General features: G+C 50.8%; 2 protein-coding genes across 2 annotated transcripts in view; one reads left to right on the top strand and one right to left on the bottom strand.

The window, feature by feature from the left end:
- LOC144805720 (uncharacterized) overlaps nucleotides 1–22334 on the bottom strand; it is a 1117917-nt gene that overhangs the window by 276858 nt on the left and 818725 nt on the right. The window lies entirely within an intron of this gene.
- LOC144805721 (uncharacterized) overlaps nucleotides 19570–22334 on the top strand; it is a 54994-nt gene continuing 52229 nt past the window's right edge. Inside the window, exon 1 of the mRNA XM_078672219.1 lies at nucleotides 19570–19654. The gene's annotated coding sequence lies outside the window, so the exon portion shown is untranslated. The remainder of the gene's footprint in view (nucleotides 19655–22334) is intronic.

The raw sequence follows: 22334 nt of genomic DNA, 5'->3' as shown, positions 1-22334 counted from the left end.
TTTCTACACCGTTCTCAGAGCCTGGCATCTCTCATGTGCAACTGGGCGTGTGCAGCCGCTGTCACATGTAGAGCCCGGCCTCTTCTTTCCGCACAGGGCTCAGAGCCTGGCATCTCTCATGTGCCACTGGGCGTGTGCAGCCGCTGTCACATTTGGAGCCCGGCCTCTTCTTTCCACACAGGGCTCAGAGCCTGGCATCTCTCATGTGCCACTGGGCGTATGCAGCCGCTGTCACATTTGGAGCCCGGCCTCTTCTTTCCCCACAGGGCTCAGGGCCTGGCATCTCTCATGTGCCACTGGGTGTGTGCAGCCGCTGTCACATTTGGAGCCCGGCCTCTTCTTTCCACACAGGGCTCAGAGCCTGGCATCTCTCATGTGCCACTGGGCGTATGCAGCCGCTGTCACATTTGAAGCCCGGCCTCTTCTTTCCACACAGGGCTCGGAGCCTGGCGTCTCTCATGTGCCACTGGGCATGTGCAGCAGCTGTCACATTTGGAGCCCGGCCTCTTCTTTCCAAACAGGGCTCGGAGCCTGGCATCTCTCATGTGCCACTGGGCGTGTGCAGTCTGTCTCGTCCCTGACATACTTCATGTAGAGCCCGCCTCTTCTTTCCACACAGGGCTCAGAGCCTGGCATCTCTCATGTGCCACCGGGCGTGTGCAGTTTGTCTTGTCCCAGACATGCTTCATGTAGAGCCTGGCCTCTTCTTTCCACACAGGGCTCGGAGCCTGGCATCTCTCCTGTGCCACTGGGTGTGTGCAGCAGCTGTCGCATTTGGTGCAGGGCCTGTTCTCTCTCACAGGGCTCAGAGCCTGGCATCTCTCATGTGCCACTGGGTGTGTGCAGCAGCTGTCGCATTTGGTGCAGGGCCTGTTCTCTCTCACAGGCTTGTTTATGAGAGCCCTGCGTCACTTTTGCACCACGTAACGGGGTACATGCATGACGCAGTGCTCTCAATCGACTTAAGAAGCCACACAAAGCCTCCCTGCGTAGTTTTAAGTGACCTCAGAAATCATGAGTAACGCAATGCAGTGCAGATCACTATGCCGCCTTAATCTGTGCCCGAGAGGCTTTTTTTGGTTGTTGCGGTGGGTTTTCCCACGTAACACGCACAGAATTTGACGCTGCCCCAGATTAACAAAATCATGTAAACCTGGGGAGCTGCCAAGTGTGTACGCCTCCTAAGGTGAGGCGTACTGAAAAGACATTCTGCAGGAGACATACAAAGAGAAAAACACCTCTTAGCATTGTTTGTGTTCAGGAAAGTGCCCCTGCACAAAAACAACCTTGCGTGCAGCGGAGGTACCCTTGCGTTGGGGCTGGGCTGCCAAAACGGCGCCAGTGCAGGAAGAAAAGACATGAATGCACCGTATTGCCTTGCTGCACTGCCCTATGCCAAAATCCCATAAATGAGCCCCTGGTTGTCGGACCTGTCACACTGAGTTCAAATCCTCACTTCTCTGGGTTCCCTGTCACACTTAATGACGTCTCCTGGCTTCCACTTCTGTTTGCGTTGATCTGTTTCCATAACCATGCTTGTCCCTCATTAACAAGGACTGTATTCCACTCACAGCAGTAACCTCCCTGGAATTCTTACACGTGCAATCCTGAGTGGCTCCGTATCTTGAATTACTAGCCCCGCAAAATCTTGACCCACTAATTACGGGTCTGAAAACCCCAGACGTGAGTCCCGTGCTCTCCATGCCACTGGAATCAAGCTATCCTGGCTGAAGAGGGGTGAAACCCGAAACCGGTTCTAGGATGCTTGTTTCCAGTCTAGGGAGGATCTGGCTTGGCAGTTCGCGCTGGACTGTTCCCATTGGGTGAAGGGTCAAGACTGATTTGCATATGGCTGGGTCCAAACTGGAATGGCATGGTGACCAAAAAAACAAAGGATTTAGGACCCAGATCTCTGTACTGGGGTGAATGTATGACATTGTTCTGCATTCTGCCCATCAATAGTTCTTTTTGCAGGTACAGCTGGAGCAGAGGAAGCGGAGCTGGAGTACACAGAGCAGGGACCCCCAATATTGGGTTTGAGCCCCACCACTATTCAGGAGGGTCGTGGCCTCCTCCCGCAGGTTAAACAAACATAGAAAAGAGTCAGCTAGGGTTGAGCTTAGGAGAAGCCACCTGAAAAAGTTTATGAGCAATGGGTGGAGGGTTCAAGGTGCAATAAAGAAGCAAATGAGGGGAAACATAGCGAAATATAAAGTATGTTCTTGAAAAGGACCGATCTGGGAGCATGAATAATTCTTAGCTATCCTGCGAGATCGACGAATGGAGACAACACTACTGCGGCATTTACGCCCGCCATTTAGAGCACCCGAAAGGACCCTAATGATCCAGACAATCTACTTTCCCAATACCCTATAATATGCCCTGATGAAGCCCCAGGCTGGATGGCCGTGTAAGGGGTGAACGACGTGTTGGCTGTCAGTTTTGCTCTCTAACTCACTCTCACGGATAGAGTGACAACACTCATGGCATCAGCCGAGAAGAATTTAAGAGAGCTTCTTCGAATGGTGCACTTGCCTTTGTTAAGTGTCCGCTTGGCACCTTGCAAAGCTTGGCAGACTTTAAGAAGGGGGCAGCATCAAGATCTTGAGAGGTGAAAAGAACTGCTACATAGTACCAGAACACAGCTTTTACCTGTCTGCAGCAAGGCACACATGTCTGCACTAAGCCCCTGCGTAGGTCCTCCTCCTGCAGGCAGTGATGGGAGTACAACTGAATACACCTGGTATGCTGATCTCCTGTCAAGCGCCATACTGGCTGCAGCACACTCCCTCTAACACCTCACAACATGCACATGCCACTTAACGCACCCTTGCATCTCTGGACGCATGGGTGCGCAAAGCTCATGGCATGAGAAGGACATTCTTGCATCTCCGAATCAGATGACAAGAGGTAAAATTAATCACTCGCAGTAAAGGAAGCCAATGGCTGGAGTGGGCGGACCCACTGCCCGATGCTGAAGCAAAATGTGAATGACACAACAACAGACCAATGGATGAAACCCCTTGAACAGTATAAGGAAGGCAGCTGTTTGTATGGTCACCCCCAGGATTTTTTGACCGATGGTTTTTAGACTCTAAGAGAGAACTGAGGCCTGCTAGCCAGACCTCCGCGTCAGTGCCGTGACCTCAAAACTTGTACGTTACATTGGCTTTACCCACTTGGTATCGGCTACCTTACCTATCAGTCCCTTGTATGTGGTACACTGGTAACCAGGGCATGTAAGTTAGAAGGTCACCCCAAGTACTGCAGCACTGGTTGCACCACCCTGGGTGTGATAAATGTCAAAGGAGTCTCCCAGCTACTCACTGCAGACTGGAAGAGCAGTTTCAAACTGCTTGCCCGATGTTCCCATTTAAAGCCATGGCAAAGTCAAGTGTGCCCTTGAAACATGCGTAAGTTACCCCTATAGCAGGTCTATCGAGCCCTAAGGCAGGGCGCAGCATATTTTACATGTTCTTCAAGGAAAAATCTGCAACTGTTGTTTTTATTGTGGAAAGACTTGGCCGCCCTATTGGCGAGTACAGGGTTACATGCTGACACCTCAGCTGTGCTAAATCCTGAATGGTGTAACTAAAGTTGATACTACAAAGTATCAAACAACTCTTGCATTAAGCCCCACTTGATTCTGAAGCTTAAATAAATGTAATAATTTACAGTGTACAACAAGTATAAAGTTGCCACTTTGTAACCTTCTGTCTGCTATGCCTTTAGCAGTTAGCTTGCGTCTGAGACAGTTTTCTGCCCTCCCGGGGAGCCATGTTAACGACTTCCAAGAAAGGAGACAATAGGGTCCTGCACTGGAGAGAGGTGTTACCTCCCTCCTACAGGAAGCCATGCGGGATTTGACACAAAATGTGACCTTCAAAGCTGAAGCTGCCTTTGAAGAGCAAAGGGGAACACTTGGCAGAAGGGCAGCTCGATTGTTTAGGCAGAATAGCTGACACCCGGAAGGAGAGGGGAAAACGGTTGTAATTTTTCAGGACATGTAGCCCCCTCATTAGCCACTCCTCTGGGTTTGGGGCTAGAGAGCTTTGGAGACTGAGAGAGGGGGTTCTGCTATCTTTGGAGCATGCGGAATCCTGGGATGCCCACATGCCACACTTCCCAATAAGTGGTTATCAGGAAAGAGGGTACCTGGTAGCCCAATGGCTACAAGCTGCACCATACCCTGAGGGCACTTTTCTGTACATAAATAGAGCCCACATGGCACCCAGATCTCATCTGGACTGGAAGAAGGACCGAAGAAGGACTGCCGTGCTGCACCGTGGAAACGACAAAGAGAGACTGCACTAAAATGGGGTGCACATACTGAACCTGGTGGCAGGCAAAGGAAAGGGACTATACCTGCTGTTTCCAGAGCCCAGCCAAAACCAAGAGACTCCAAGGGGCAGGTAGCTGTCCTCCTGTTCACAGAGCAGGGCTACAGCAACTGAGAAGCCTGCTAGGGGAATGCATATTTAAGGGTCTTTGGACCCGAAGTAAAAGGAGCAAGGAAAACAGCCTTAGATCTGTCCTCAAGATATGATTTAAGCCAGGACAGAGCTTTCCCTTGAGTTCTAATTTTCAACAGCCGTAGGATAGAATGCGAGACCGTGTCAAACGCTGATGACAAATCTAATTCTACAACCGTAGCCGATGCACCTTGAACCAGATTAGACTTGATCAATTCAGAGACCTCCAGTAAGGCCAACTCTGTACTGTACCCTGTACACTGCGTATCATGGAAAAGGGAGTTTGATTCCAGAAAAAGGGAAAGCTGTCTATTAGCCTCCATTTCCAGCATTTTGGCTACTGTGGGAAGAATTGAGAGTGGTCTGAATTTCCTAAGAGTTTTGGGGTCAGCATTAGTTTTGTTAACAGTGGTACCAGGAGGGACTGTTTTCACCCCTTCAGAAGAACATCAGACGTCCGTGAAGCGTTCAGCCGTTTGTTCAAAATGTGGTTAACAAACAGCAAAGCTAATTTCAGGATTTCAGGGAGGATTTCATGGAGGCAACAGTCTCGGGGCAAGCTGAACTTGCAGATGGAAGAACATATAGGTCTAGATCTTTCATATATTACTTAATCAAGTTGTCACCCTATTTAGGGACTCACATTTCTGACAGAAGAGTGACACATGGCCCGATTCACAGAACGAACTTAATTCTGGGAGTTTTTAAGGACCAGTTAAAGGTGAATTGCTAAATTACTTTTCTTGATGATTATGGACCACACACGTGTCCTAACCACATCTGTTAGATCGATCCAAATCTTTTAAGAGAGGAAAGCGCTTTTATCCTGTGGGCTTGATTCACAGAACTAACTTAAGACAAAATCCTAAACTTACTACTTTTGGTATTCACAGAACGTTCTTACTACTTTTGGTAGGATAGAGACATGTCTTCAATTTCTTCCTGAACTGCAGCAAGTTCTCCATCTGCCTGTGTTCAGTAGGGAGTTTACTTCTGGCCAGTGCCGCTGCAATACTAAAGGCCCTTCCTCCTGATTTAGCTCTTTAAATCTAGACACTCTTACCAGCTTAGCTGATGAGGAGCGGAGGATGTGCTAGGCAGCGTACTTTAAAACGGCTGCTTAGAAACATGTTGTGTTTGGTGTCAAACACCTTGGAATCCTACCTCCTGTGGGGGAGGTATGATTCCACCCTTCTAGAGGGACTTATGTGAAACACCGGTACACCCAGCACCAGCTTTTTCGACCTGGGCATCACAAAATGGATGATGCCAGGCACAGACACGTCTGCCCTCCTGCTGCTGAGCCAAGCCTGACAATAGGTTTCCTGTCACGGGAGGTGTGACCACCTCCCAGAGAGGCCTTAGTGTATTGGGGCTGGCTGGGTGTACTCTTAGAGTGCCAGAAAGTCTGCACTGGGGGCACATTTGGTGTCCCATGCATAGTCCAGCTCAAACCAGTCGCAGCAGCCATTTGCTCCTGCTCTGGTGTGAAACTGGACAAAGGACATGGGTATAGCCACCCCTCTGTCCTAACCCTCCCCTAGGAGGGTCCCTAGAGTTAGTCCAATGCCTTCCCTGGGTATAAAGTGGGAAACCTGACTAGAGGACTTTGGATTTTACCTGGACTAAACTCTGCAAGCAGAAACCAAGTACTTCAATGGTCTACACTTCACTGGATGATAGAAGAATCTCCCTTGGAGTAAAGGAGTTACTCCCCTGCATCAGCAGGCACCTAAAAGCATCTGACCGGTTTGCATCTCCCAAGCTCCTGAGGACTCCGAAGATTACTGCAACACAGGAGGTGGGTTCCCAGGCATCTCTGAGGTCGATCTGCTCTCTCAGCAATCCTTAGACCCGTATCCCTCGTGGGGACCGTGCAACCCGAACCCCTGTGAATTGAGTACTTTTTCAGCAGCATATGCTTTTTGGCAATCCCTGAGGTTGTGGATTGGACTACTTATAGTCCCAACCCTGAGCAGTATTTTCACTGAAGATCTCCAGCCTCCACTCCACGAGTGCTCTGTGGGCTGGTGCTATGTGATTCCCTTTGCGATCCCTGCTCTTTTGGACTGTGGGTCCTAGCGAGGGTCACTTTGATTTGCCTTGGGCTTCCCTGGTTTCTCCAGATGTGCCCTTACTCCCCATAGTTTGGAGAGTCCCCAGGACCTTGCTGGTCCTCACCGTAACCGGTTTCCTCTGCCGGCGGGGGGTTGCCTTTGCCAAGGCTTGTTGATGTTCAATCCGGACACTGACCCCTCAGCACTCAACAGCTCACATCCAGACTTTGGTCATCATCAACGTCTCTTGTTCCCCATGGCTGCAGAGTCAAGCATCCTATCTTCACACCCTAAGCTCCCGGCATCGGTGGACATTTGCCTATCGAGCCCCTGGTCACCCTGAAGTGACCCAGACTCTGTGACCTCTGCTTTCAGGTTCTTCTCACCTCAGATCTAGGCTTGGATTCCACTGGACAGTTTTCATCTTCCCGGCAGCACCACACAATTGAAAACGACAAGGGTTTCCGACACCACGTGACCCCTATGCACCAGGCTCCTCTGGGATAGGTAACACGGGTACCTCGATAATCACATGGGGGCTGCCTTAGAACCTTGTATATTCCAAAGGGTTTGCTTGAAGTCCTCTCCAAAGTGTCCTTGAACTGTAATTTTCCAACGCGACTTTCCCCATAGAAGCTAACGGAGCCTGCGTCTGTGTTCCCACACTGCCCCCGCCCTCCGTGGGGTCCCTGTGTCACTCCTTTGGGTGGTTCATTGGGGTCCCAGTGATTCTATGTGCTCTAGGCACTGTGTCTTGTGAAGTCGTTGTTGTTATACCATTTTTTTAGTATATGGTTCGGTCTACCCCTGGAGCCTGCTGTGTATTGTGCTATTTACTGTTGTTCTATTGATTAAGTAGTGTGTGTTTTCTGCTCTAATCTCTTATAGGGGTTAGCAGGGATTGTTTAGTAATAAATAACACTTGTGTGGTTCTCCTTTCATTTGATTACTCAGGAGGTTGTGATCTGGTAAAACAAGCTGCTGTACACTCCTTCAAGACTTAGCCTGAAGGCTGCTCTCCATAGCTACCACTAGGATAGCTTTCATAAAGGTTATCTTTGACTTCATACATCATAAGGGTCGTTTGAACTGGTGCAAGGTGCCCACCATAACTAGTGGATAGCAAATACCAGCCCAGTTTCTCACACTCAGCCTGGAATGTATAGAAGTATGTCATCTGCGTAAAGTGTGTCATCCGCGTAAAGCATAATTCTATCCTTATGATTGTCTCCCCAGGCCAGATCCCTGACCTGTGCATCTAAGTGGAACCACTCCACCGGAGGTTCAATGATGAGGGCGAGCAATAGGGGTGTGAGAGGGTAAGCAAGTCTGGTGTCTTTTTTTGTCGAGTTTGGGGCCAATAATGGGTTATTTAATCTCACTTGTGCCCAAGGGGAGGTATAAAGGGTATTGACAAAACAAATGAAACGAGGCCCAAAATCCATTTTATAGTACAATTGGCATAAAAGGCCAATGTACCATGTCAAAAGTCTTCTATATATAAAGCAAAAGTAGGGCAGCTGGGCTCTGGAAATCGTGCACATGTGAGGGTATAATGTGGAGGTGCTGGAGACAATTATGAGCGCTCTTATTAGGCATAAAGCCATTTTGATCATCATGCAGTAGTGTTCGGACGACATTATGTAATCTCAAGGCTATTACGTTTGTACAGGCTTTAGTTTCGATATTATTAATTACTCAAATTGAATTATAGAAGGCACTGAGTTGTGGGGACTTATGCGGCTTCAGAGTAACTGAAATAACCGCCCCTCACAAGAAGACAGAAAGCGTGCAATTCACAAAGGCCCCTTGAAACATCAACTTTAAATGCAGAATAACCAGAAAGGCACATTTCTTGAAAAATGTAATAGTACACACCTTGGGACCTTGGTCCTCCCTTGACAGTACCCCCACTGAAAGATCTCTTATGATGGGATTTTGAAGTTTAGCAGGAGGGGGATGTACACAAAAGTATAATATTTCGTAGTAATGGGTGAATGCCTCTGTAATATCTCTACTTGACCCTCAGTGGATACAATCGAAGGGACAATTCTTGACATATGGCCTTTGTTTGGAAGCCAGTACAAAAATTCCCAACCTGGTCAACCACTTCATACTTTGTGAATATAACTAACCTGTCCATCCAGTAATATGAATCTTCTGCTTTAGTGTGGTTCTCGGATGTTAAAGGAGTTGAGCTGCTTTGGTATGGTTTGCATTCACCTCCCTCTTTTCTACCTGAATAATTTGGTCTTCTAGGTCAGTATTCTCCCTCTCCCAATTTTCGAGCTTACGCCTAACCTGAGCCATGGTATTTCCTCTAGGCAATACCTTGAATGCTTCCCAAGCTGTAACTGCTGCGGAGACTGAACCCGCAATAATGTAAAAATAATCTATGATCTTATCCTGCAGATGTTTCACAAGAGTATCATCTAACATTCAAACACCATTTACCCTGCAACTCCCATTGTCGATGTCAGGAGGTTTATAGGACCGGTGAATGATCGGAGAACCCACTGGAGAGAATGACATGTTTACCTTTGTCGTCTACATGAACTATCTGTACTGAAAATGGAAAGGACCTACAGAGGCAAATGGAGAATGGCGACCCCTGTGGACCACTGAGTAAATCCTGCATGACTGACATGGGTGTATACATCCTACCCAAGAATCAATAAAAAATAAGGTTTCCCTTTTCCTGGTTGTAGGTGATAGGTCAGACTGTTGTGGGCAGTCCTACTATCAAGACTTAATTTATGATACAGCTGGGAGTATGATCAGGTATGAGGCACCCCACACAGTAACAAATTTACACATATGAACTAGTGAATTTAAGTAATATAATTTCACAAACTTGTAGGACGAATATCAAGGTTCCAGAGTTAACTAAGTAGTAAAACAAGAGGTAAAGTGATCAAATACTAGAGGTTCTGTTGATTAAAATTATGACATTTATTGTATTTGTTATAGCAGAAAATGATTTTTTACATTCATTAACATTTTGTTAAAAAGCACATTATCACATACATTTTATTAAAAACATCATTAACAATTATTTTTTTTTAAACAAAAGAAGCACAGTCCTACCCAAGAACACACACTTTGTACCTAGTAAATGAGTCCCTTGAAGTAGCAGTATATCAGGGGTGTGTTCTTAACTAAAATCCGTCCCCCTAACACCCCCACCCTATATTTCTATCCTAGAAATATCAGTCACCCAAAATAATATGTAATAATCACATGTGAAACTCAATGGCAAAAAGTGAAAATAGAAACAAGCAAGCAAAAGGATTGATGCACTCTGAATGAAGAGTCGCTATTCTTTTCTCTTTCAGGGGTTTTGTATTGTGCAGAAAAGCTGAACATGAAGTCAGTCCTTTCATAATGGTTTCTGTTGCCACAGGCGTGTTATTTCCCCTGAACCCCTGGGTATGGTGAAGACTGTCTGCAGCAGGAGTAACCTCTTCCCCCAATGACTTAAGGTGTGCTAGATTCTTTGATGCCACCTCGGTTTATGTCGTGTTCTTTGCGAGATGAAGATATTTCATCGGACGCCCTTTCAATCCCCCGGATGTGTCAGCTGAAAACCTCGAAAGCCTCGTTTGACATGGTTATCCCCTATTTTGTGCTGCCTGGTTTTGATGGGGTTTCAATTGTAGTGCAAAGGGTCTCCCGTGCCAGTGCTTTTTCCCAAAACATATCCACAATTGCTATGTCTGCCCCCTGTAAGTCACTAGTAAATGGTACCCTGGGTACCCAGGGCCTGGGAGCTGAAGAGGGTCCCCTCGTACCCTCCTCAGTGTGACCATGCCACTGCCCTTGCAGCTTGCATGCCCCTGTGAGAGAGAAAACAACAAGGTTGACATGGCACTCTACCTGGGTGCCATGCCAGACAACACTGCCTGAAGGTATAGGTCAGTCACCGCTCTAGCCGATCTAACAGCCCCAATGCAGGGTGACCTATACCACAGGTGAGGACATATCTGCATGAGCAGATATGCCCCTACAATATTAGGGTCCATTCTTTAATATTGTAAGTGCCAGTGAAGCCAAACAGAGTACATGGGCTGGAAACTCGACAGCTCGATTTCCACAGCACCATGATTGCTTCCCTGAACACAGGGGTGTTTGGTACCAAACTACTCCTTCCAATATATCCACACCAATGCCACTGTGAGATTTATTATACCATGTATCAGAGGGCACCTCAGAGGTGCCCCCTGAAAAACCAATCCTGCTGTGGTTTCTGACCAGCTGTAAGCATTTAGCCACCACCAGACATGTTTCTGGACCCCTGGATGGAGAGACCCTTCTCTCTTGGACCAGAAACAATGCACATCCTGGGTGAAGGTGTCACACCTCCTCCCCCAGGATGGGCCGGTGCTCAAAGGGGAAGCTTCAAAGGCCTGCCGCCTTTGTATTATGCAATCCTGTGCCTCTGCTGCTAACAGAAGATGGCAGCCTCCGGTTTACACCCCCACTTCATATGGGAAAACTGGTGGAAAACAGGAGAATAAGGGATGTGCCCACCTCTGCCAATCCACCCCTCAGGTGGGAGAGGCAAGGTGAAGCACATCTTTCAGTCCTCACCATCTTGAAGATGGGTAGACCCGCCAATCAGGGCTAGGTCTGTGCACACTCCCACAGGAGGGTGGCATAATAGAGGGTGTAGTCAACCCAGGCAAGGTGCCAATTGGCCCTACCTGCTACTCCCCTAAAATGCCCCATAATTTTGTTTTTAGGTGGCTCTACCAGTCCTGTAAATTGGATCTGCGATGTCTTAAGAAGAAAGAAGACGTCCCTGCAGAGAAGACTGAATACGGAGACTGTCTTGGCCCCATCCCTACTAGCCTGTCTCCAGCTTCTGCGAACCTGCAACCTGTCTTGCAGCCGGTGAGCTCTGAAAACCCTGGGTGGACTGCTGCCTTTGAAGAAGACTCCAATCTCCCGTGGAGAGTGGATCTGTCCAGAAAAAAACAACTCCAAGGGCTCTGGATCCAGCTAGAACCGCGATCCCTGCATCCGACGCCCACGGCCAGAGTCGGAGTGTCCCACCTGCCCAGTGAAGTCTCCGCAGTGATTTAGACCTCGAATCCAGTGTTCGCTGACCGCTCCTGACCTCCATGCCGATGCCTGCAGACAGAATCCAGAGGCTCTGCCTGACCGTGACTGGCTCAGGTAAGAAGACTTGGAAGTTGAAAGGCACCCCTGCACCCGGAGCCCCTGCACCTTGGTGAGCTGAACCAATTGTGCCCCTACCACACGCTGCCTCTCTACTTACCTCTCCTGTAGTTGGTCTCCCTCTTTCAACCTCCGGTGAGATGCCCACAGCCTGTTTGTCAAAAGCTCCAAACTCCATTCAGAAGCATTGGGCACCCAACGCTGATTTAGCATCCAGCTGCCCCTCTGCCCCTGGTGGTGTATGCTTGGTGCTGCTTGGGGCCCCCCTGTGCTAGTGCTAACCCCCAAAGCTTAGCCTCTGCAACGGATCCACTTACCTGCAAGCAGTGTGGCTCCAAACACCCCCTGTCTCTACTGAAAAGCATTGGGCCGAACTCTGACTCTGACCTCTGCTCTTGGCCGCCCCTGTGCTGCTAGTGGTGCAGTTTTGGTACTCACCTAACCCGTGCTCCTTGCTGACCTTTGGGCCCGAATACTGGATTTGTAAGTGTGGAACTTACCTGTTAAACTGCATTATTGTTTTCACCATAGGGAACATTGAACTGCTTCAAACATCTTCTAAATGACAACTTTTAAAAGCGAAAAGTATTTTTATTTAAAAACGTACTTACCTTTTTGCGAAGATCTTGGTCTTAAAATAAAATAAAAACAATGTATAGTTTTCCAAAAGCGGTGTGGATCTCCTTATCGAGCCGTGTGTCCATTATTGGTCAATGTTGCGCAATAAATGTCTTCCTCTCCTCTGTGTGAGGCCTAAGGCTGCTCGCCCTCACTCCCACTAATAGAGCACCTTGGGTTTTACATTGAGCCCTGTACACTTTTGGGGAACCCCTGATCTCTGTGCATGGAATGACCACGGGCATACCGTATACAAAGCCAGATTCATCCAGCGTCAATGTAGATTTTGAAGGGCTTCTCATAGTGAACCCACCTCGGCACAGAATTTGACTCACTTCAGTCAAATCCAAGAATCAGCAGAAACATAGACAGCGCCTTTAACCACTTTCTCCAGGAAACATAAGTTTGACTTCTCTCTCAGAAAAGACTGTATGCTCTTTCGAGGGCAATTTAGTTGGAGAAACAGCACAGCGTGAAAGTTAAGAGACTGAAGGTACTCGTAGGAACGCAAGTGATGAACCACTTTGTGACCATTGTAAAGTTCAACAACTCTGACATGAAGTGCAATTAAAATGAAACACACATTTCATATCTTTTTGCAGAGATCAGCACTCTACTGGTCTGAATGCTGGTAGCATAGCTTGGCAGGAACGTGTCAGGGGAGCGCCTGTACTGCTTCCAGATGTTTTCATCTGTCAGCAAAGACCATGCTCCTCCCCCTTACTCAGAGGCGCAACAAGAGTCAAATTTCAAGGGGGTAGGGGGGACTACGAATATTTGCAGGGGGGGGGATTAATTCTTCCAGCAATGGACAGAGTGGAGTTGCAGGAGCTCTAAGAAGGGGTGAAAAAGCAACAAAACCTTGCTAACAAGTAAATGGCCTTTTAAAGACCTGTGAAGTACTCATGTGCGGCGGCAATAAGACGGACGCTAGACCAGCCTGGCTACAGCAGCTTAAAAACTGTCTGTGTGTGCACGGGAAGCTGTCTCAGTCTGGGGTGACACCCACGATGGGGGGAGGGGAGAGGGGGAGGCTGAAGCCCTGTGAGCCCTATGGGCGTTGTGTGCCTGCCCTTACTCCAAATGAGCGCTCATGTGTGTGCTTCACAGAGCTCGAATCTTTTAGATTCTTAGGAGCCGAAATAAACTATCCTATTGATGACCTCACATGAAGTGATGTCACATAACATTTGACTTTGATAATGTCAGAGGAAGAGATATTAGTGAAATTATAGGAATGATGAGTACACAGGTAAAATCCAAATCATTAATACAGACATCTAGATTAACATTACACTGAAAGTATAATCTGTGCAGCCGTCAAGGTGAAATATTGAAAATGTAGTGATATCAAAATGTAGTACAGTGGGTTTGCTGAACTCTATGAAGTGAATAGTGTCTCCCTCTTTAGTTGTAAGGGGCTACTCCGCACACAGTGGAAGTACGAGAATAGCATGAATTTGTGCCTATGGGCTTTTTGGTGTACTCTGTAGGGTCAACAGCTATCCTCTAGTCCTTCGATCTGCTTAAGACATTTCCAGTTAATTATTCAAGACTGGTTGTCTGAGCCAGAGGAGGTCAGTTCCAAATGATGAAATCTCACAAAATGTGAATGATGGGTACTGACAAGAAACATTCTCCTCTCTAACTGAGGTGGCTGGTACCTTTACCTGTGGACATACTTTCATTCTATTCCACTACTCACCTTTACACTATTTGTCTAGACCCAAGGTGTTTTGTGTTCTTTATATATATGTTAGGGGATATACACCCTGCTGGTCTTTAAATTACTCCCTGAGACCTTCCTTAATGTTTTGTTTTCAGTACGAGCAAAGTAACATATGGAGTACTAGGCCCCGTCTCCCGGTGATAAGATTCAGCAAGGTGTGAGTGCGACTTCAGCACAACCTCTAAATGTGTGAGTGTCACTCATGATGAGTGAGACTTGAATGCTCTGATGTGTGCATGTCGGATCTGATGTCAGTGCGGAGGCAACAAATGCAGCTTGCCTGACAGTGCTACGAAGCCCCCTTGTACCCGCACATTGATGGTGCGTGGTCGAGGAGTGACTTATGCTAGGAGAGAGGGTTATCACCTGGCTGGTATATTATAGGCATGGCATGGCCAGTATTTTAATGCTCCGACCAGTACAAAAATTAGGAAAATAACCTAACGCTGGTATTGTTTTCTTCAATAAGTGCAAAGTTAAAATATCAAATATAAGTAAAAATCACTTGTTCAATGTGTTCTAGAACTGCCTTAATGAATCCTGACTGATAGTTAAAGTAAACAAAGACAGCAAAGCCATGTTAAAAATGAATACAAACAATTTTACACAAAGTCTTATTGAAGAATAATATCCGGGCCTTTGCAAAATCTTAAAACATGACCAAAAGGCAGGTGGTAACTCCAACAAGAGCCTGTATGAAGGAGTCTAACATTAGTTAGTGATGGAATACCCTCTCATCCTCAGAGCCGGCACCGGTCACTCACTGCCATGACACCATCCACTGAGGGAGAAATCTGTGAGAGTCAAACCCGATTGTTCTGTCTCATGAATGTATTGAGACGGCAATTTACTTTATTTTGTTTTATAAGTGAAACTTTGGGGGGAGTGAGTGGGTAAAAAATGCAGAGAAATGCAAAACTTAGTTTGGGGCAAATCGTTGGAAAGTTGTTTGAATACACAGAGCCCTATCAAATATAAAGAATTACCCACAGAAACAGGAAAAATAGAAAAACAGAAAAACGTTGTCTAGTTTAATTCTAGCAGTTTTCTTACATTTTTAGGTTTCGCTGGAGGGCGGAGCTCTTAGCTCCGCCTCCAGAGAAATCTCTTGATTCTAGTAAGGAAAATGGAAAACGCCCCCCTGTCCCATTGGCTAGCTCCATAAATGGAGGCTAGCCATTGGAACAGACATCTGTCCGTCAAGGCCGGACCAGATTCGGGGGCGTTCCCGAGATTTTTTCCCAGGGCGGAGTTACGTTTTTTCCCGTTCCCTCCCATTTCACTGTAAGTCTGTCCATTCCCGCCCCCTCCGTGTGCCTTTCCGCCCCCCCCTCGCTGTCCTGTGCACGTTTCCCGCCGTCCGTGTCCTCTCCCGCCCCCTCCCGCCGTCCGTGTCCTCTCCCGCCCCCTCCCGCCGTCCGTGTCCTCTCCCGCCCCCTCCCGCCGTCCGTGTCCACTCCCGCCCCCTCCCGCCGTCCGTGTCCTTTCCCGCCCCCTCCCGCCGTCCGTGTCCACTCCCGCCCCCTCCCGCCGTCCGTGTCCACTCCCGCCCCCTCCCGCCCCCTCCCGCCGTCCGGGAGAGCATACGCCAGTGAGAGGACACCGTCGGTTGAGTCGGAGGACTCCCGAAAGGAATCCATCGAAAACTGGTGAGTGAGACAGCATTTGTGTAGGCGGGGTGAGAGGACCTTTGGCAGTACAAGTTGTTGAACTCACGGAGGTTGAGGTTCAAATATTCACGGAGATATCCTCTAAAAATGTCCATAGACGCAGGACACGAGCGAGAGGCAGCCGCAGACGAGCTGTTCAGTAATTTACCAAAAGTCGGCAGTAACGGTACTGATACAAGAACATTGGAATCTAATACGGACAATGATGTCAAATTTCTTTTAAAAGATCTTGAAAAAAAGATGAAAAGTGAAGTAACGAAGTGGTGGGAGCACAAGTCTTTAACAAAATATGTGGAGGTCGGTAGAGCACCGCGAGGGCTCAGAATACTCCTCAACCAATCTTTGACAACCCCAATCCCCATCTGCTTAGGGAATGCGGTGAGAGTAAGAAGCCAATAGCCGTCCGTTCCACAGGTTCCTCAGGTTCGAGGGTAAATGCTTGTTTTCTTCCAGATCATGAGGCATATTAGCGCTCGTCCCCAACTCTGCACTCCAGGGTTTAGCTATCCGTTAACACCATTCGGCTTCACTCCTTGTTCTTAGCTCTGTCATTCTGGTTTTTCCCCCTTTAAGCTTATTTGACAACACAGCGTATTTTAATGAACATGAAGTAAGGCTGCAAACTTTACGAAGACAGCCTAAAACATTTTCAAATTTATGTACCTAGAAATCAAAACACACTGTAAGACTGTGAGACTGTAAGAACAACAACCACGAAATTCTCACTTAAGGACAAGGCAGCACTATCGGTGTTTAACGATCCCTGAAGGTTTAGAAGCAGTTTCTGTGCCGGATTTGTTACTGGTGAGAAGGCTACTGGAGAGACCAGATCCTCCCCGACTGGAACTGTTAACTCTTTCATTAGCGTGAGGCAACTTAATGGTACCCTAACTGGCGCTAGAGTGACATTGAACATAATCTCACGGTGGCTCTGTTATTAATTGTGTAAACCAACACCTCTTTTCACAAGGTTCCTGCTTTGAGAAGTCACTTTTCCCAGCTCTTTGCGGGCGTGTGCAGCGTCCGCCGGTGGGTGCGCTTGCACTCCCCTACAGGACCCAGGCTGGCTGGCGGGAGACTTTCTTAATGAGACCAAATAAGGCCTGGAATAAAACCAGCCCCTTTGAAAATATTCCAGTCCCAGCCCATGTGGACTGGGTGGAGGAAAACAAAAGCAAAGGTTGCATGTCTCGTGCATCCCGTAGATTCTTTACTTCTGCTTGCTTTTTTTTTATTGTAGTGAAATTTGGTTTATCCAGTTAGTTACTGGGTGTTTTAAAAGTTATGCTTGCATCTCTCCGCTTTTGCTCCTAGGAATCTCATGGATGTTCCAATTTAAGAGGCACTGACGCACACCAGAGAGCCTCCTTCAAATACCATGAACATGACCAGGCTGGCTTTTTTTTTTTTTTTAAGTAGAATTACTTCCTGTTTGAACAAGTCGGTGCCAGTAGTGCTGCGAACAATTTTCACTGTGGGGGTGCTGCAATGCACATCATATGACCAGGGGCGCAACTAGACCAGAACTTAAGGGTGGGGGGGGAGGGTGTTAAGTCTCCCAGCCAGGGCTGGTCCTAGCACTGGTCGCGCCTGGTGCACCAGTCTTTTTTGGAGCCCCTTCCCCATTACCTCCGGAAAAGTTAGAGCTATTAGCAATGTAAATGACAATGCCATTTATTTATCTGTTTTCAAAACCAACACATAAATACAAATTTTGTCATTTACAATGCCAATAGCTCAAACTTTTCCAAAGGCGAAACCTTTGCATTGTAAATGCTTGTTATGTATTTAATGAAATTCAGGCTGTCACTTCCAATTCACTCTTGAAGACTGAAGGAGGCGGCGGTTCCGTCTGCGGCCACCAGAGGGCGCTCATCGCCTGCTGATGAAACCCACTGAGCTGCACATTGGATGAAAGGGAGAAGGGTTTCCTCTTCCGGGTCAGCGGCGGCAGAGACAGCACCAGCAGCGGGGGTGACATCACTTCCAGCCTCTCCTGGTGTTTGCAGCCTGCAGCAGAGAAGGAAGGAGCCCTGTCTGTTTGTGAAGTTACCTTCATCTGCAGACCCCCCTCAAACCCCAGATTTACCCCCCCCCCCCAGACCCCAGACCTGCCCCCCAGACCCAGGAGGAGAAGAGAGCCTGGACATGTCTGCACAGGTCTCCACTCAGGTAGGAGATTGTCAGCACCTTCTGCTGTGTTTGTAGATATAGACTGAATAATCCCGGAGGGAATCTCTGCAGGAGCCGGGCTGAGCTGGGCTCTTCTATCTGTGGCCCCTAGGGCTGAGCTGGGCCCTTCTATCTGGGGCCCCTGGGGCTGAGCTGGGCTCTTCTATCCGGGGCCCCTGGGGCTGAGCGGGGCCCTTCTATCTGGGGCCCCTGGGGCTGAGCTGGGCTCTTCTATCCGGGGGCCCTGAGGCTGATGTAAGAAACTCTTACTGGGCTCTTCTATCCAGGGCCTCTGGGGCTGAGCTGGGCTCTTCTATCCGGGGGCCCCTGGGGCTGAGTTGGGCTCTTCTATCTGGAGCCCCTGGGGCTGAGTTGGGCTTTTCTATCCGGGGTCCCTGGAGCTGAGCTGGGCTCTTCTATCCAGGGGCCCTGGGGCTGAGCTGGGCTCTTCTATCCGGGGCCCCCTGGGGCTGAGCTGGGCTCTTCTATCTGGAGCCCCTGGGGCTGAGTAGGGCTTTTCTATCCGGGGTCCCTGGAGCTGAGCTGGGCTCTTCTAACCGGAGGCCTGTGTGGCTGAGCTGGGCTCTTCTATCCGGTGGTCCTGGGGCTGAGCTGGGCTCTTCTATCCGGGGCCCCTGGGGCTGAGCTGGCCTCTTCTATCCCGGGGTTCTCTGGGGCTGAGCTGGGCTCTTCTATCCTGTGCCCCTGGGGCTGAGCTGGGCTCTTCTATCCAGGGGCCCCTGGGACTGAGCTGGGCTCTTCTATCTGGGGCCCCTGGGGCTGAGCTGGGCTCTTCTATCCGGGGGCCCTAGGGCTGAGCAGGGCTCTTCTATCCGGGTGCCCCTGGGGCTGAGCTTGGCTCTTCTATCTGTGGGCCCTAGGGCTGAGCTGGGCTCCTTTACTTAGGGACCCCTGGGGCTGAGCTGTGCTCTTCTATCCGGGGCCCCCGGGGGCTGAGCTGGGCTCCTCTATCCAGGAGCCCCTGGGGATGAACTGGGCTCTTCTATCCGGGGGCCCTTTGGGGCTGAGCTGGGCTCTTCTATCCGGGGGCCCTAGGGGCTGAGCTGGGCTCTTCTATCCGGTGGCCTCTGTGGCTGAGCTGGGCTCTTCTATCTAGGGGCCCCTGGGGTGTAGATGGGCTCCTCTATCCATGGGCCCCTGGGGCTAAGCTGGGCTCTTCTATCCGGGGCCCTTGGGGGCTGAGCTGGGCTCTTCTGTCCGGGGGCCCTAGGGGCTGAGCTTAAAACTTAATTTGGTGCAGAGTTAGAAAGTTGTTTGAATACAGACAGTCCTACCAAATATAAAAAATTACGCACAGAAACAGGAAAAATAGAAAACATTGTCCAGTTTAATTGTAGCAGTTTCTTACATTTGCATATAATTAATGAAATTCAGGCTATTTCCAATTCACTCTTAAAGACTGGAGGCGGCGGTTCTGTCAGCGGCCACCTGAGGGCGCTCCTCGCCTGCTAATGAAACCCACTGAGCCGCACATTGGCTGAAAGGGAGAAGGGTTTCCTCTTCCGGGTCATCGGCGGCAGAGACAGCACCAGCAGCTGCGGTGACAACACTTCTGGCCTCTCCTGGTGTTTGCAGCCTGCAGCAGAGGAGGAAGGAGCCCTGTCTGTCTGTGCAGTTACCTTCAACTGCAGACCGCCCTCAAAACCCAGATTTACCACCCCCAGACCCCAGATCTGCCCCCCAGCCCTAGGAGGAGGAGAGAGCCTGGACATGTCTGCACAGGTCTCTGCTCAGGTAGGAGATTGTCAGCACCTTCTGTTGTGTTTGTAGAAATAGACTGAATATTCCTGGAGGGAATCTCTGCAGGAGCCGGGCTGAGCTGGACCCTTCTATCCGGTGGTCCTGGGGCTGAGCTGGGCTCTTCTATCCGGGGGCCCCTGTGGTTGAGCTGGGCTCTTCTATCCGGGGCCCCTGAGGCTGAGCTGGGCTCTTCTATCTGGGGGACCCTGGGGGGGCTGAGCAGGGCTCTTCTATCCGGGCCCCTGGGGCTGAGCTGGGCTCTTCTATCCTGGGGCCCTGGAGCTGCGCTGGGCTCTTCTATCCGGAGATTCCTGGGGCTGAGCTTGGCTCTTCTATCTGGGGCCCCTGGGGCTGAGCAGGGCTCTTCTATCTGGGGGCCCTGGGGCTGAGCTGGGCTCTTCTATCTGGGGGACCCTGGGGGGGCTGAGCAGGGCTCTTCTATCCGGGGCCCCTGGGGCTGAGCTGGGCTCTTCTATCCTGGGGCCCTGGAGCTGCGCTGGGCTCTTCTATCCGGAGATTCCTGGGGCTGAAGTCGGCTCTTCTATCTGGGGCCCCTGGGGCTGAGCAGGGCTCTTCTATCCGGGGGCCCTGGGGCAGAGCTGGGCTCTTCTATCTGGGGGACCCTGGGGGGGGCTGAGCAGGGCTCTTCTATCCGGGGAACCCTGGGGCTGACCTGGGCTCTTCTATCCGGTGTCCCTGGGGCTGAGCTGGGCTCTTCTATCCGCTGGCCCTTGGGCTGAACTGGGCTCTTCTATCCGGGGGCCCTGGGCTGAGCTGGACTCTTCTATCCGGGGGTCCTGGGGCTGAGGAGGGCTCTTCTATCCGGGGCCCCTGGGGCTGAGCTGGATTCTTCTATCCAGGTCCCTGAGGTTGAGCTGGGCTCTTCTATCCGGGGCCCGGGGCTGAGCTGGGCTCTTTTATCCTGGGGAACCCTGGGGCTGACCTGGGCTCTTTTATCCGGTGTCCCTGGGGCTGAGCTGGGCTCCTCTATCCGCGGGCCCTTGGGCTGAACTGGGCTCTTCTATCCGGGGGCCCTGGGCTGAGCTGGACTCTTCTATCCGGGGGTCCTGGGGCTGAGCTGGGCTCCTCTATCCGGTGCCCCTGGGGCTGAGCTGGGCTCTGCTATCCGGGGGCCCCTTGGGGGCTGAGCTGGGCTCTTTTATCCTGGGGCTGAGCTGGGCTCTTCTATCCGGGGCCCCTTGGGCTGAGCTGGGCTCTTCTATCCAGGGGCCTGTGGGGCTGAGCTCGGCTCTTCTATCCGTGGGTCTCAGGGGGCTGTGCTGGGCTCTTCTATCCAGGGCCCCTGGGGCTGAGCTGGTCTATTCTCTCTGGGGGCCCCTGGGGAGGGCTGGACTCTTCTATCCGGAGCTGGGCTCTTCTATCCAGGACCCCTGGGCTCTTCTATCCGGGGGGCCCATGGGGCTGAGCTATACTCTTCTATCTGGGAGCCCTTGGGACTGAGCTGGGCTCTACTATCTGGGGGCCCCTTGGGCTGAGCTATACTCTTCTATCTGGGAGCCCTTGGGACTGAGCTGGGCTCTACTATCTGGGGGCCCCTGGGGCTGCGCTGGGCCCTTCTATCTGCGTCCCCTGGGGCTGAGCTGGGCTCTTCTATCGGGGACCCCTGCGGCTGAGCTGGGCTCTTCTATCCTGAGGCCCTAGGGGCTGAGCTGGGCTCTTCTAGCCGGGGGCTTTTGGGGGGCTGGGCTCTTCTATCCGGGGCCCCTGGTGTTGTGCTGGGCTCTTCTATCCGGGCCCCTGGGGCTGAGCTGGGCTCCTCTATCCAGGGGCCCCTGGTGCTGACCTGGGCTCTTCTATCCAGTGTCCCTGGGGCTGAGCTGGGCTCTTCGATCCGCTGACCCTTGGGCTGAACTGGGCTCTTCTATCCGGGGGCCCTGGGCTGAGCTGGACTCTTCTATCCGGGGGTCCTGGGGCTAAGGAGGGCTCTTCTATCCGGGGCCCCTGGGCCCTGGGGCTGAGCTGGGCTCTTCTATCCGGGGCCTCGGGGCTGAGCTGGGCTCTTTTATCCTGGGGAACCCTGGGGCTGACCTGGGCTCTTTTATCCGGTGTCCCTGGGGCTGAGCTGGGCTCTTCTATCCGCGGGCCCTTGGGCTGAACTGGGCTCTTCTATCCGGGGGCCCTGGGCTGAGCTGGACTCTTCTATCCGGGGGTCCTGGGGCTGAGCAGGGCTCTTCTATCCGGGGGCCCTGGGCTGAGCTGGACTCTTCTATCCAGGGGTCCTGGGGCTGAGCTGGGCTCCTCTATCCGGTGCCCCTGGGGCTGAGCTGGGCTCTGCTATCCGGGGGCCCCTTGGGGGCTGAGCTGGGCTCTTTTATCCTGGGGCTGAGCTGGGCTCTTCTATCCGGGGCCCCTTGGGCTGAGCTGGGCTCTTCTATCCAGGGGCCTGTGGGGCTGAGCTGGGCTCTTCTATCCGTGGGTCTCAGGGGGGCTGTGCTGGGCTCTTCTATCCAGGGCCCCTGGGGCTGAGCTGGTCTATTCTCTCTGGGGGCCCCTGGGGAGGGCTGGACTCTTCTATCCGGAGCTGGGCTCTTCTATCCAGGACCCCTGGGCTCTTCTATCCGGGGGGCCCGTGGGGCTGAGCTATACTCTTCTATCCGGGGGCCCTTGGGGCTGAACTGGGCTCTTCTATCTGGGGGCCCCTGGGGCTGAGCTA

Source organism: Lissotriton helveticus, assembly GCF_964261635.1.
Source record: "Lissotriton helveticus chromosome 1_1 unlocalized genomic scaffold, aLisHel1.1 SUPER_1_unloc_2, whole genome shotgun sequence".
NCBI classification, from domain to species: domain Eukaryota; kingdom Metazoa; phylum Chordata; class Amphibia; order Caudata; family Salamandridae; genus Lissotriton; species Lissotriton helveticus.
This window is presented reverse-complemented; position numbering and strand designations above follow the sequence as displayed.